We start from the raw sequence: 12,683 nt of genomic DNA on the forward strand, positions 1-12,683 counted from the left end.
TGCGCTCTCAGCTTTACCTGCCCCCAACTCCGGCAAGTTCCCTCCCCAGGAGGCCCATGCGCAGCGTGGGGCGGAAGGTCTTTGGGAGGGACGCGCACGCGCAGAGGCCGTGGTGCTTGCTCCCTCCCCCCGGCTACGTGACGCTGTACGCAGGCGCACAAGCCGAGGGCCGCCGGAAGGTTTCCTCAAACGCGTAGCGGGCCCGGAGACCCGGTCACACCTCGCGCATGCGTACCGAGGCAGCGCCATTCCCTCCCTTCCGCTCTGTGGTGCGGCGCGTGCGCAGCGGCCGCGAATGGGCTTCTTACCTCGGCGGAAGGATCAAAAAGTTCCCGCTTTTGGATCACGTGGTGCGACCCATCACCGCGGTGCGGATGTGCCCGGCTGGCGGTGCCGTCGGCGCAGGCGCACTGAGCTGGCTTCCCCGCCGCGCTGCCCCTTCTCCTCTCCGTCCACACAGGCTCATTGTGCGGAGGGAGCCTCGAGGAGAGCGCGCGGGCCGGGTTCCGATCCGAACGCCCCTCCCCCTCCCCCGCGGCCCGCGCGCGCCGCTCGCCAACGGCCGCGCCCACCGCCTCGCGCCCTCCCCGCCTCGCGCGCGCGCCCGCCCGCCGGGTGGCTGATTCGCTCGCGCCCGCCCCGCCGGGGTTGACTGGGGCCGCGCCGGCGCCGCCATGTTGAAGCAGCCGCAGCCGCTGCCCCCGCAGCCCCCCCCGGGCGGCCCCGTGCCCCAGGCCGGGCCCCCGCCCGCCCGCAAGGCCCCCCCGCCGGGGGCCGCCCCCAGCCCCAACGGCAGCCTCAGCCTCAGCCCCAGCGGCGGGGCGGGGCGGGCCGCGACGGCGGCCCTGGGCGGGGGGGGAGGCGGCGGCGGCGGCCCCGGAGGAAGCGGCGGCGGCACCAGGTAACAGCCGGGTCCGGGGGGGGAGGGGTCGCGGCCCGGGGGGGCGCCGGGAGGGTCCCGTGACTGCGCGCGCGCGCGGCGGGGAGGTGGGGTGGGGGACAGCGCGAGCTTGGTGCTGATTGGCCGGTTCTGCAGCCAATCCCCGCCCGGCGGCGGCACGAGGGAGAGGGAGACGACACCCCTCCCCCCCCCCCCGAGTTCTGGGAGTGCAGGGTTGGGACCCAGGCGTCCGGGCTGCCAGCCTGGTGAGCCCTGCCAGGAGGGCGCGGGCCCCTCGCGGGAGCGGGGTGGGGGGGTGTCAGGGCCCGGCGGCGCAGTGCTACTGTAACTAGCTCTACCTGTGATTTGTTTTCAGGGGGCAGAGCACAGGGAAGGGGCCTCCCCAGTCTCCAGTAAGTACCTGAGGCTCTGTCTAAAGGGGAGAGGGGGGAACCTGATGCTGGTCTCCCAGGAGAGCCAGGCTGTCTGTTGTACTGACTTCCTGGTCGAGAGCCTCTTTTCCTCTGCAGCAGCCGCGGGTGGCTGGGCAGGCCCTTCCTCTTTCTTGAGAACATGGCATGGGCTGGAGATGCTTGTGTTGGCCTCCGTTAATGCCTCAGACAATATCTTCTCTGTACTGCTCTTCCCACAGGCTTCTGCTGGACTTGCCTGGCATTTCCTACTTTCTGCATCGTAATTCAAGTTCAAATGTTTCCCAAAAATGTGTACTAGAGAAGAGAGGGACCCGACCTGCCACCCAGCACTCTGACCTTTAACTGCTTCCTTGTGGCCCAGATCTTAATGAGTGTGTCTCATAGTGTTTTGGTAGCACTTGCTTCCCTTTGATCTCAAGGGACACTAGTGTGATAGGAGTCCCCAGTGAGCCAGACAGATGCCATTCCTCACCCACTGAGCCAGTCAGTCCAGATTGGAGCTAGTGCCCTGTGGAGGGGAAAGTCCCATATCTCCTTCCCTGATATCTTCTGAGCCAATTTATTCCTCCAACCCAGGGCCAGATTGGAACTCTAGAGGTGAAAGGTCCCATAATTGCCTTCAGTCCCAGGGTATCTGTGCTTTTAAGTTGGTCCCTCCCCTTCACTCCAAGTATGCAGCTGAACACCTCCCCATTGGCTTCCCATCACTGCGGGGAAGGTGTGTGTGTTCTGCTCTGAAAAACTGCTTTAGAAGAGATGTTCTGCTTCAGGTTCATGGTCTCGTTCCAAGTCCAAAGATGTGTTCTCTGGTTCCCTGAAGTTGGATCCTCTGCCGTGTGTCTCTGCAGTAACAAGTGCAGCCAGAATTTACCCTCAGCAGAGCTGTTCGCTCAGTCCCTGTAGCAGGATGGGGGGCAGAGGGGCGGTGCATAAGGCACAGCTTCAGGGGCGTTGCAGTGCTAGTGGGAGTACAGAGTCGCCAGTGGGACTCTGACATCCAGCTGTCTCTCTCTCAGATCCACCTTGGAGGAGGTTTCCCTGCAGTGCTGTCTCTTCCCTCTCACTGGGCCATGTGCTGGGGTTGCTGGGTGAGATTCTCTGGCTTGGGTTACGCAGGAGGCCAGGCTTGATCATTCTGGCCTTAAGATCTGTGAATCCTTGGATTGTCTCCTCCTGGAAAAGAGGGGGCAGGCTCACTCTGGGCCTGCTGGTGCCGATGGGGTTGGCATGAGCTCAAGGCTCCAAAGTTTGGGGGTCGTTCAGGACCCAAGCCTGCGTCTCCACACAGCAGCACGTGGCTGGCCCTGGAGTCGTACCCCAAGCATGCCCTGTAAGTGTAGCATCACAGAGGTGATTGCTGTTAGTACACCACTCATCCTGGTAACTGCCCTGGCTCCTAACCCGGGTGCTGAGGGCGGTGCATACAGGGGAAGCCTGGGGGATGAAGGTTGTGTATTCATTGCTCCTTGTTGATGGGTTCATCTCACTGTGTTAATGATAGGTGTTCGAAGGTGTCTATAACAATTCTCGAATGCTGCATTTCCTGACGGCTGTCGTGGTAAGTGCTGTCAGTTCCTGTTCCAATGCTGAGGGGGTTGCCTAGCATGGTCCATTCAGGAGCAGGCTGTTGCAAGGGTCTCGGGGGCGGGGAGGAGTTTCTGGCTTTGGGGGGAGGACAGTCATACTGTCCCCTCTCTCAGAAACTCCCTGTTCCCAGCATTGGACTTTGAGTTGGGAACTAGGGAGGGAGGTGAAGGGGTGCGTGTGTCATCCAGCAGGACATGTCCATGGGAGTGTGGGGAGGGGGGGATCTGGAGAGAGAGGGGCGGTGTGGGGTATTTTCTGCTGGGGGGTGGACCTGGGCCTGTGGGAAGAGAGGAAAGGAGCAGCAGCTGTGTTGGTGGCAGGGGCCGGAGGGATAAGGAGCTGAAGGCCAGGCTGGCACTGCAGATTGGGAGGTAATGCTGTCCACTTCTGTGCCTGTGCTCATCACCAGAGCATCGACGCGCGGCATACAGCATCCAAAAACGGATTCCTGTGCAGGAGGCCTGGATTCCTCCTCCTCCTCCCCCCCCCGCCCCCCCCCCCCCCCCCACACACACTTGCCACTGTCCTCAGAGAGACTGGGGAGAGGTCACCGGCTGCAGTGTGCGTCCTGCTGTAGAAAGAGAAGTTCTTGGGGGTGGTCTGGGAGTTTCACAGCCAAAGGTCTCACCCCATCTCAGTCTGCAGGCTGCCCCTGGGCTCTGGCAGTTCTTGCCTTCACAGTGGGTCACAGTGGTGGGCTCCCAGCTGAGTGGTGCTGCCTGGGCTAGGATAGTACGAGCCTCTGGCGTGCTGGGCAGCCGTGAGTCTAGTAGGACCCTGTGTAACAGGTGCCAGTGAGAGAGTGTGCTGCTTCCCAGAGTGATTCCCTTTGGGCATCTCCTCTCTTCTCCCAGTTCTGGGGGGTGGGCCGGGGGACCCTGGGAGCTGCAGTGGGGGTGGGGATGGTGTGAAGGAGAAACAGATTGTGCTCTACTGGAGGGAACCTTGGACCCTGTGGTATGTGCTTTCCCAGACAGTGCTAATCTCTGGCTCTGTCCCCAGGGCTCCACGTGTGATGTGAATGTGAAAAATGGCAGCACCTTTGAGGGGATTTTTAAAACTCTCAGCTCTAAGGTAAGTGTCGGGGGGGATAGTGGAATGCTGGGGTCCCCGTGGCTGGCCAGTCCTCTGGGAAGCAGGAGGCAGGCTCTTGGGACAGGGCACACAGTGTCTGAGTTCCGTGGTGAACATCTGGGGTCCCCCTGGGCAGTGGCAGGCCTGGCTCTTGGGACATGGCACAGAGCATCTAAGCTCAGTGGTTAACATGTTACTCATGGGGGAATTCTGCGCCAAAAAAATAAAAAATTCTGTGCACAATATTTTAAAATTCTGTATATTTTATTTGTCAAAATAACACAATATGATCAAAATACCTTACCTGTCAACAATACAGACAACAGCAAAAAAGATTCCCCCAGGAGTAAATAGTTAAAGAAACCCCTACAACAACCCAGTTCCAGATTGGGGGGCTGGAGGGAGCTGTTGGGTCCCCAGAGCCCAGACACCCACACCCCCTTCCCCCCAGAGCTGAACCACGGGGCAACCCCCAGCCCAGACAGCAGTCCCTCCAGAGCCTTTACTTCCCCCAACTTCTTTACTGTCCCACCGGGGCACATGTTGTGGTGCGGCCGTGCCCTTCCTTACCCTTTGCCAGAGCTGGCTGGGTTGTCCCATGCACTCTCCAGTCCCTGCAAGAATGAGGATCAAAAAGCATGCAGCTTCCAACCCAGCTGGGCTGGGCGCTCTGCTCACTGCAATCTGAGCTCTGCAGAGACCAGTGGCCTGAAATTCTGCGGGGCAAACAGGAAATTCTGCATTCTGCAGTGGCACAGAATTCCCCCAGGAGTAACCGTGGGGTCCTCCATGGCAGCGGGAGGCTGGCTCCTGGGACATGGCGCAGAGCGTCTGAGCTCTGTGGTGAACATGTGGGGTCCCCCATGGCAGTGGGAGGCCGGTTCTTGTGGCAGGGCGCAGAGCGTCTGAGCTCTGTGGTGAACATGTGGGGTCCCCCATGGCAGCGGGAGGCCGGTTCTTGGGGCAGGGCGCAGAGCGTCTGAGCTCTGTGGTGAACATGTGGGGTCCCCCATGGCAGCGGGAGGCCGGTTCTTGGGGCAGGGCGCAGAGCGTCTGAGCTCTGTGGTGAACATGTGGGGTCCCCCATGGCAGCGGGAGGCCGGTTCTTGGGGCAGGGGCACAGTGTGCAGTAATGGTGGCTGTTTGCAGTTCGAGCTTGCTGTGGATGCGGTGCACAGGAAGACCCCAGATCAGCTGGTGGGACCTAAGCGGGAGGACATTGTGGACACCATGGTCTTCAAGCCCACCGATGTCATGCTGGTGCATTTCCGTAATGTTGATTTCAATTACGCCACCAAAGGTAATGCTGGCCCTCTAGATGGGGCCTGTTCCCGCTTGGGGCTGGGGGGTCACCCAGAGGGGGTGGCAGACCTTATGGCCCATTGTCTGCTCCTAGACAAGTTCACGGACTCTGCCATCGCCATGAACTCCAAGGTTAACGGGGAGCACAAAGAGAAGGTGCTGCAGCGCTGGGAAGGAGGGGACAGCAACAGTGACGACTACGACCTGGAGTCTGACATGGTAAGACTTCGCCCCTCCTTGCATTCAGGGCCTGAGGTGAGGTGGGCAGGGGTTAGCATGGGGAGAGGGCTCTGGGGTACCCAGATCCTTTCTGCTGCTTGGCGCTCAGCGCTGGGGGCTCTGCAGAGCCTGTATCTAATACTTGTCCTTGTTGCAGTCTAATGGCTGGGATCCCAATGAGATGTTCAAGTTTAATGAAGAGAACTATGGTGTGAAGACAACGTACGACAGTAGTTTGTCCTCCTACACGTGAGTGTGGGCCTGGGCTCTGTGTGGGAGGGAGCTGTCGCTCTTGGGGAAGAGTGTGTGATTCTTGGGTCCAGTGCCTTTGTATCAGGCTACAAAGGCCAAAGGGGCTGCCCCTTTTGAGAAGAACTGCAGTACCACACATGGCTCCGTTGAAAGAACAAGGGTGTAGCTCTCAGTAGTGAGGGAATAGCCAAGTTCAAGCTGCCCAGGCTGGCTTTCATTTAAAGTCACACCTCCATCAGGAGGATTTTGTTCACTCTTCTTCCACGCAAAAAATGATCCGTTTCCAGCTTGTTTTCTTTGGGGATTTGTCTAGTCCATCTTTCTGTTTTCCTGAGCCAGTGGTTCTCAACTTATTTACCATCGTGGGCTGTATATGCAGCTGTACGTGTGTTGTGGGCAGCATCCACACAATATATATACTACCTATATGGCCCTGAGGATGTGAGTTGGGCTGCAGCTGTATACCGATTGGGCCGCATGTGGCTTGCAAGCCAGGGGTTGAGAACCACTGCCCTGGGGAATCGGATACTGTTTCCTTTGTCCTTGTGGGCCTTTCACGTAGCAGAACGGGGTGGTGGGGGAGAGATTAGAAAAGGAACAGGCGGTTCTGAACCCACAAAAATGGATAGGAGCCTCGGGGGCAGGTGCGTGTGTGCGGTGGGAGGGGTTGGCTCAGGTTGGAGGACCTTGGATAGGTGCGTAGGGCAGGAGTTGGAGCTACTTCTAACTCCTTTTCTTTAACTGCCTTCATCTGGAGTTGATGTCCCTTTCATGTAGATTTTTTTTGGTATAAAATTTCCTAAGAAAACATCCAGATTAAACTGTTTAGTAAGAAAATGTGTCTGGATGCATCTGAACCACAAAAGTGACCCAGGGTTTCTGCGTGCAGGGTGATTTTCATCCCCCTTGTGCTCAGATGGGCAAACGAATTCCAGAAACAGGCTCCCTCCAGTGGAGACCAGAGCAGCAATTGCCACCCAAAATGGGGGGCTTCAGACAGCTCTGAGCCATAGTGTCATCCTGTACAGCTCTTGGGAGGGTCAGCTGGCACTGAGGCCTGTCTCTGTCTGTCCCTGTCCTAGCGTCCCTCTAGAGAAAGATAACTCAGAGGAGTTCCGGCAGCGGGAAGCCCGGGCGGCCCAGTTGGCCCGGGAGATTGAGTCGAGCCCCCAGTACCGCCTGCGCATTGCCATGGAGAATGACGACGGCCGGACGGAGGAGGAGAAACACAGCTCTGTGCAGAGGCAGGTGTCTGGCAGGGACAGCCCCAGCTTGGCCTCCAGGTGAGAGAGGCGCATGCACACATGTGGGGTGGGGTGGGGAGGGTGTGGGAGCCGATGTAACTCCTCTTCCATCTGTGTCTGCAGGGAGGGCAAGTATGTCCCGCTGCCACAGCGCGTCAGAGAGGGCTCGCGAGGAGGCGTCCGGTGCAGCAGCTCCCGGGGTGGGAGGCCAGGGGTGGGGTCCATCCCTCCCCGGGGCAGTGCGCACCATCCAGACAGCAACTCTAGTCCTGTCCCGGAGCAGCGAGGGATCAATGGAGGTGAGATCCGGGGACCTACATGAGAGGCTTCCTAGGAGGCTCTAGCAATGCCTGAGGCTGGTCTCCAGTGCCCTTCAGCCCGGAGTTCGCACACTGCTCTCTGGGAAGGTCAGGGACTGTGTCCAAGCTGCTTCACCAGCCCTCTAACCCCCTCCTATGCTTGCTTGCTTTCCAGGACCCTCCCGAATGTCTCCGAAGTCCCAGCGTCCCATCCGGGGTGCCAAGACCATGTCTTCCCCGTCAAGCCGCCCTGTGGAGGTCTCGGCAGCTCCCCCTGCAGGTAGGCAGGGTGGGGATCTTTCTGCTCTGATGGCTAGAGAGGGGTCTGCGGCTGGAACATTGCCCCAGTCACTGTTAGCCCGGTGGGCAGGAGGAGCGGCTGAGGGTTAACCTGCAGGGCCCTGCTGGAGACAAGGGTGGTGGTTTATAGAGTCTGAGAGCCCTAGTCTGTGTGGTTGTCCCTGTGTCTCTTGCTGTGTATGTGGGGGGGGGGGATCAGGACCTATGTTCTCACCCGGTCTCTAATGTTTCTCCCTGCAGTGGGCCGCATGTACCCTCCTCGCTCTCCCAAGTCTGCCTCAGCCACTCCAGTCTCTTCCCAGGATTCTCCGGTGGGATCTGCCATGCCAGCAGCACCCGCATCCCCGTCGGAGGCCAGAACTGGCCTGGAGTCGAGTGTTTCCCCAACCCCCCCTTCTCCCAAAGTAGCCGCCCCCGTGCCGGCCACTGCTGTTGAGGGTAAGGCCCAGGGAGCAGCGTGGGGCTTCTGGGGACTCTTGTGGCTGCTGTGAGGAGATGGGCCTGGGGAGCTGTGCCTTGGAGCAGGGGTCGGGTGGGGCAGGGCAGGGCAGTGTAGTGTGTTAAGGGATTTCCATTTTCCCCTCCCAGGGAAAGAGGCTCCCACATCTGTGGCTAAAGATCCTGGCAGAACCTTGGAAGTGACGGGGCCATGTGAGCTCAACAAGGCAGCCAGCAAAGGTGTGTGTGTGCGTCTAGGAGTCAGCACTGACAGGGCCGGGCCCCAGCCACCCTGTGACGCCTGAGAACCTGGTGTGTGCCCCTGAGGGAGACTGCTCCAAGCTTCGCTTCCCAAGCGAAGGGACCTGGGGAGAAGATGCAGGGGCCTGCATCCTCCTGTTGGGGGTCTTTTCTGTGACCTGTCCCCCTCATGGAAGCATAACCCGTCTGTGTTGGCGGAGCTTTAGTGAGGCTGGGGGGTTGGGGTGGGGAGTGGGGGTTCCCTATGGCTGGGGGCACCCTGAGGCTGCAGCAGCCCCTCTGCTCACTCCTCTGTTCTCCACAGCAGGGCTGCAGAATGAGCAGAAGCGGACCCAGCTGGAGGAGCTGCGCAAGTTTGGGGCCCAGTTCAAGGTAAGGCCTGGTGACAGCAGGGAGGGTGGGGGGAGTGGGCGTGTCTGGGCTGGCCTCACCACGAGTATCTGGCTCCCCCACAGCTCCAGCCGAGCAGTTCCCCAGAGACCAGCCTGGAGTCCTTCAGTGCCAGGCCCAAGGAGCCTCTGGAGGGCAAGGAGAAGTCCCTTGAGCCGGGCATCTGCGAGGGTCCTGAGGAGGCGACCACCATGAGCATGGTGCCAAAGCCCAGCGGGACCAGCCTGGAGCTGCTGCCGGAGAGTGGCAAAGAGGAGAAGGGTCTGTGTGAGGTGGCCGAGCAGCAGGCGGCCAGCCCCCCGGGCAAGGGCGAGCCCGAGGACAAAGAGGAGGGGCCTGTGTCTGAGTGAGTCTGCAGCGGAGGGCCAGGGGTTCTCTCACAGGTTGGGGAGGGCAAGGCAGGCTGCACTCAGGGGAGTGGGGGGGGGGGGCATGGCAGGCTCCACTGGGGGGGAAGTGGGTTGGAGGGAGACGCTGGGCTCTCCAGGGTTTTTAACCCTGATTTGTCCTGCATTGGTTTCAGGCAAGTGAAGAAATCGACCCTGAATCCCAATGCCAAGGAGTTCAACCCCTCGAAAACGCTGCTTTCTGTGGTGAGTGATCTGGGCTGGAGGGAGTGGAAGCCCCATTGGCTCCAGCGGCTGCTGGTCCTCCCCATCGCTGGTGAGGATCTGGCTGGGTCCCATGCTCACCTGCTCTATCTCTGCTTCCAGAACAAGTCAACGAGCACCCCCACGTCACCGGGCCCTCGTGCCCATTCCACTCCCTCCATCCCAGTGATCACGGCCGGCCAGACGGGCATGTACAGCCCCCAGTACATTTCCTACATACCTCAGATCCACATGAGCCCTGCCGTCCAAGTGAGCCCCCCATCGCTGTATGGGGGAGGGGAGGGGGGCCACACTGGCAGCAGGAGATGAGGAAGCTGTGTGTGTGTGTGTGGGGGGGAGCAGGGCCTGTCCAGGGGGGTGGGGGCACACTGGGAAAGCTGGGGGGAGGAGCTGCAGGGATGGCGGGGGGGAAGGCTGCAGGGATGAGGGAGCAAGGCCTGTCTGGGGTGGGGAGGAGGGAGTGGGAAGGAAATGGGGGATGGGGAAGCTGCAGGGATGGGGGGAGCAGGGCCTATCCAGAGGGGGGGCGGGGGCACATTGGGAAGAGGGCAGGAAGGGGGAGCTGCAGAGGGTGGGTAAATGTGTTTGGGGATGGGGGGAGCTGGGTTCTGAGGGGGCAGGGGAGCTCGCCTTGTTCTTAGGTAACCACCCTGCTGCCGCTCTCTCGTTGCAGGCGCCCCAGATGTACCCATATCCTGTCTCCAGCTCAGTGCCTGGCCAGCAGGGCAAGTACCGAGGAGCCAAAGGTGAGCCTGGCGTTTCTCAGTGGGGCATAGCAAGTCTGGCACCAGCTGCAGTGATGGGATGGGGGGGCTGGCTAAAGCATGGACAGAGCTCCCCTCCCTGGTGGGTGGGGCTAACCTGGAGCCCCTCCCAGGGCAGCAGATGCTGATCCACTGGAGTGATGGGATGTCTGGGGAGAGATGGCAGCAGGGACCATTGCGTGGGGCTGGAGGGGAGGGTCCCTCACCATAGGGTTGAGGCAGCAATACAGCCTAGGGGCTTCTGGGGTCCGTTTTGAGCAGCTGGCTCCTTTTCCCACAGGTTCCCTCCCACCCCAGCGCTCCGACCAGCATCAGCCGACATCTGCACCCCCCATTATGCAGGCGGCAGCGGCGGCAGGGCCCCCCCTGGTAGCAGCTACGCCCTACTCCTCCTACATTTCCTATAACCCCCAGCAGTTCACGGGGCAGCCCACCATGATGCAGCCTATGGCGCACTACCCTTCTCAGGTAAGGGCCACGGGGAGGGGAGGGAGGAGCATGGGGGTGAAGCGAGAAGGGCCCTTCTGTCCCATTGTGGCCTCAGTGGGGCCATCTGGGAGCAGAGGGGTGAGTGTGTGGGGATAGTCTAACAGTCACGGGGCCTGGCTCCTGCAGCCTTTGGGGGCAGAGGGGTGTGCCGGAGGCAGTGAGGGGTGAGCACACAGGGGTGGTCCCTCTAACAGCCGTGAGGCCTGGTTCTTCCCTTGCAGCCTGTCTTTGCCCCGATGCTCCAGAGCAACCCCCGCATGATGACATCTGGCAGCCATCCCCAGGCCATTGTGTCGTCCTCCACGCCCCAATACCCCCCCTCGGAGCAGCCCACGCCCCAGACGCTCTATGGTGAGTCTATAGGCTGGGGCCGGGGAGCCCCGGGGGCTGGGGCCAATTCTGCTGCTCGGGGTCTGACTGGGTGTCTCTCTCCAGCTACAGTTCATCAGTCCTATCCCCACCATGCGACACAGCTGCACCCCCACCAGCCTCAGCCAGCCACCACCCCGACAGGGAACCAACAGCAGGCGCAGCACGCTGCCCCCAGCCCCGTACAGGTGAGGGGGGACGTCCCCCGGGGCTGAGGGGGACGGGAGTGGGTGGGGAGGTGTTTGACTCCCTGACCCGGCTCACGACATTCCTGTGTCCTGGCGCAGCACCAGGCTGGACAGCCGCCCCACCTGGCCAGTGCCCAGCAGCAGCAGAACCTGTACCACACGGCCACGCTGACAGCCACGCCGCCCTCCATCACGCCAGGGCCCAGTGCCCAGTCCCCCCAGAGCAGCTTCCCACAGCAGGCTGTCTATGCCATCCACGCCCACCAGCAGCTGCAGCACGGCTACACCAACATGGCCCATGTCACCCAGGTAGGTGGCAGGGGCAGCAGGGCTGCGGGCACTACACGGGCCCCACCCACCAACACTCATCCCCCTGCTCTCCCCTCCCACAGGCCCATGTCCAGACTGGAATAACAGCAGCACCGCCCCCCCACCCCGGGGCGCCTCATCCCCCCCAGGTCATGCTGCTCCACCCCTCGCAGACCCATGGGGGGCCCCCCCAAGGCGGCGTGCCACAGAGCGGGGTGCCCACCCTCTCAGCCTCCACACCATCTCCATACACCTATATAGGACACCATCAAGGTCAGTGCTGGGGGTGGGGGGATGTCTCAGAGGTTCAGGACTGGTGGGTGTGTGTGATGGGCCAGGCTGGTACCAGAGTAACCCCCCACCCCCTATGCTGGCAAGCTGTTGAGGGGCTACCCTTCCTTCTCAGAACTGAGCCCCCAGCTCAGGGAGATGATGGAGGGTCCGGCCCCTAATGTGAAGGCCTGCAGTGAGGGGGCTGTCTAGGCATCAGTGTGACAGGCCTGCAGTGCTCATTGCCCTGGGAGATGAGCGTGGTGAGGGCAGGGCATGTTCTCGCCTTCCTCCTGCAGCAGGTGCTGTGGGTGGGGCTTGGGGAGGCCTCTATGCAGTGGGGTGGATAGGCCACCTGGCTCCAGGCCCGGGGTGGGCAGGCGGGCTGGCTGCAGCCCTGTCTCCCTGCTGTGGGGGTCCAGTGCTCGGCCTCCTGTCCTGCTTTGCTCACTAACAATCTCTGCTCTCTTTCTAGTTCAGTCTCACCCATCCCAGCAGCTCCCATTCCACCCCCCTGGAAACTGAAGCCTCGATTCCTGACTGTGAACTGAACTCCCAGTGCCGGCCCCTGCCCGGGATCCGGTTTGCTCCTTCTGCCCCCTTGTGTGCGCCCCGGCCTGGCAGCCGGGCCCTGAGGTGGAACCCCCAGCCTGCCCCTTACGGGGCCATAGCTGGGGGCGGGGCTTTACCAAGCACCTTTTTTGTTGGTTTGCAGAGCGTGCAGCGGCAAGAGCCACCTGCCCCTGGCTCCTGGAGCCGCCAAGGTTTTATTTTCTATTATTTATAACTCCAATCGGGCTGTTAAACAGAGTGTTGGGCTCCCCTCCCCTAGTCATGCGACCACAGGAGCAGACCAGACTGATGAACACCGACTTTTTATTACATAAAAATATTTAAAAAGTGGAAAAAAAAAATAAAATAAAATTTTAAACTAACTCCATGGTGGGTGTTGGGGTGAGTCTGTGGGGGCTTGTGAGGGGAGGAGAATAGCCTAAGGAGGGGT

General features: G+C 60.9%; 1 pseudogene; it reads left to right on the forward strand.

Moving 5' to 3' along the window:
• Positions 1-257: 257 nt before the first annotated feature.
• LOC128837386 (ataxin-2-like protein) lies at positions 258-12,615 on the forward strand (annotated as a pseudogene).
• Positions 12,616-12,683: the final 68 nt, after the last annotated feature.

The sequence above is a fragment of the Malaclemys terrapin genome, chromosome 4, assembly GCF_027887155.1.
Source record: "Malaclemys terrapin pileata isolate rMalTer1 chromosome 4, rMalTer1.hap1, whole genome shotgun sequence".
Lineage (NCBI taxonomy): Eukaryota > Metazoa > Chordata > Testudines > Emydidae > Malaclemys > Malaclemys terrapin.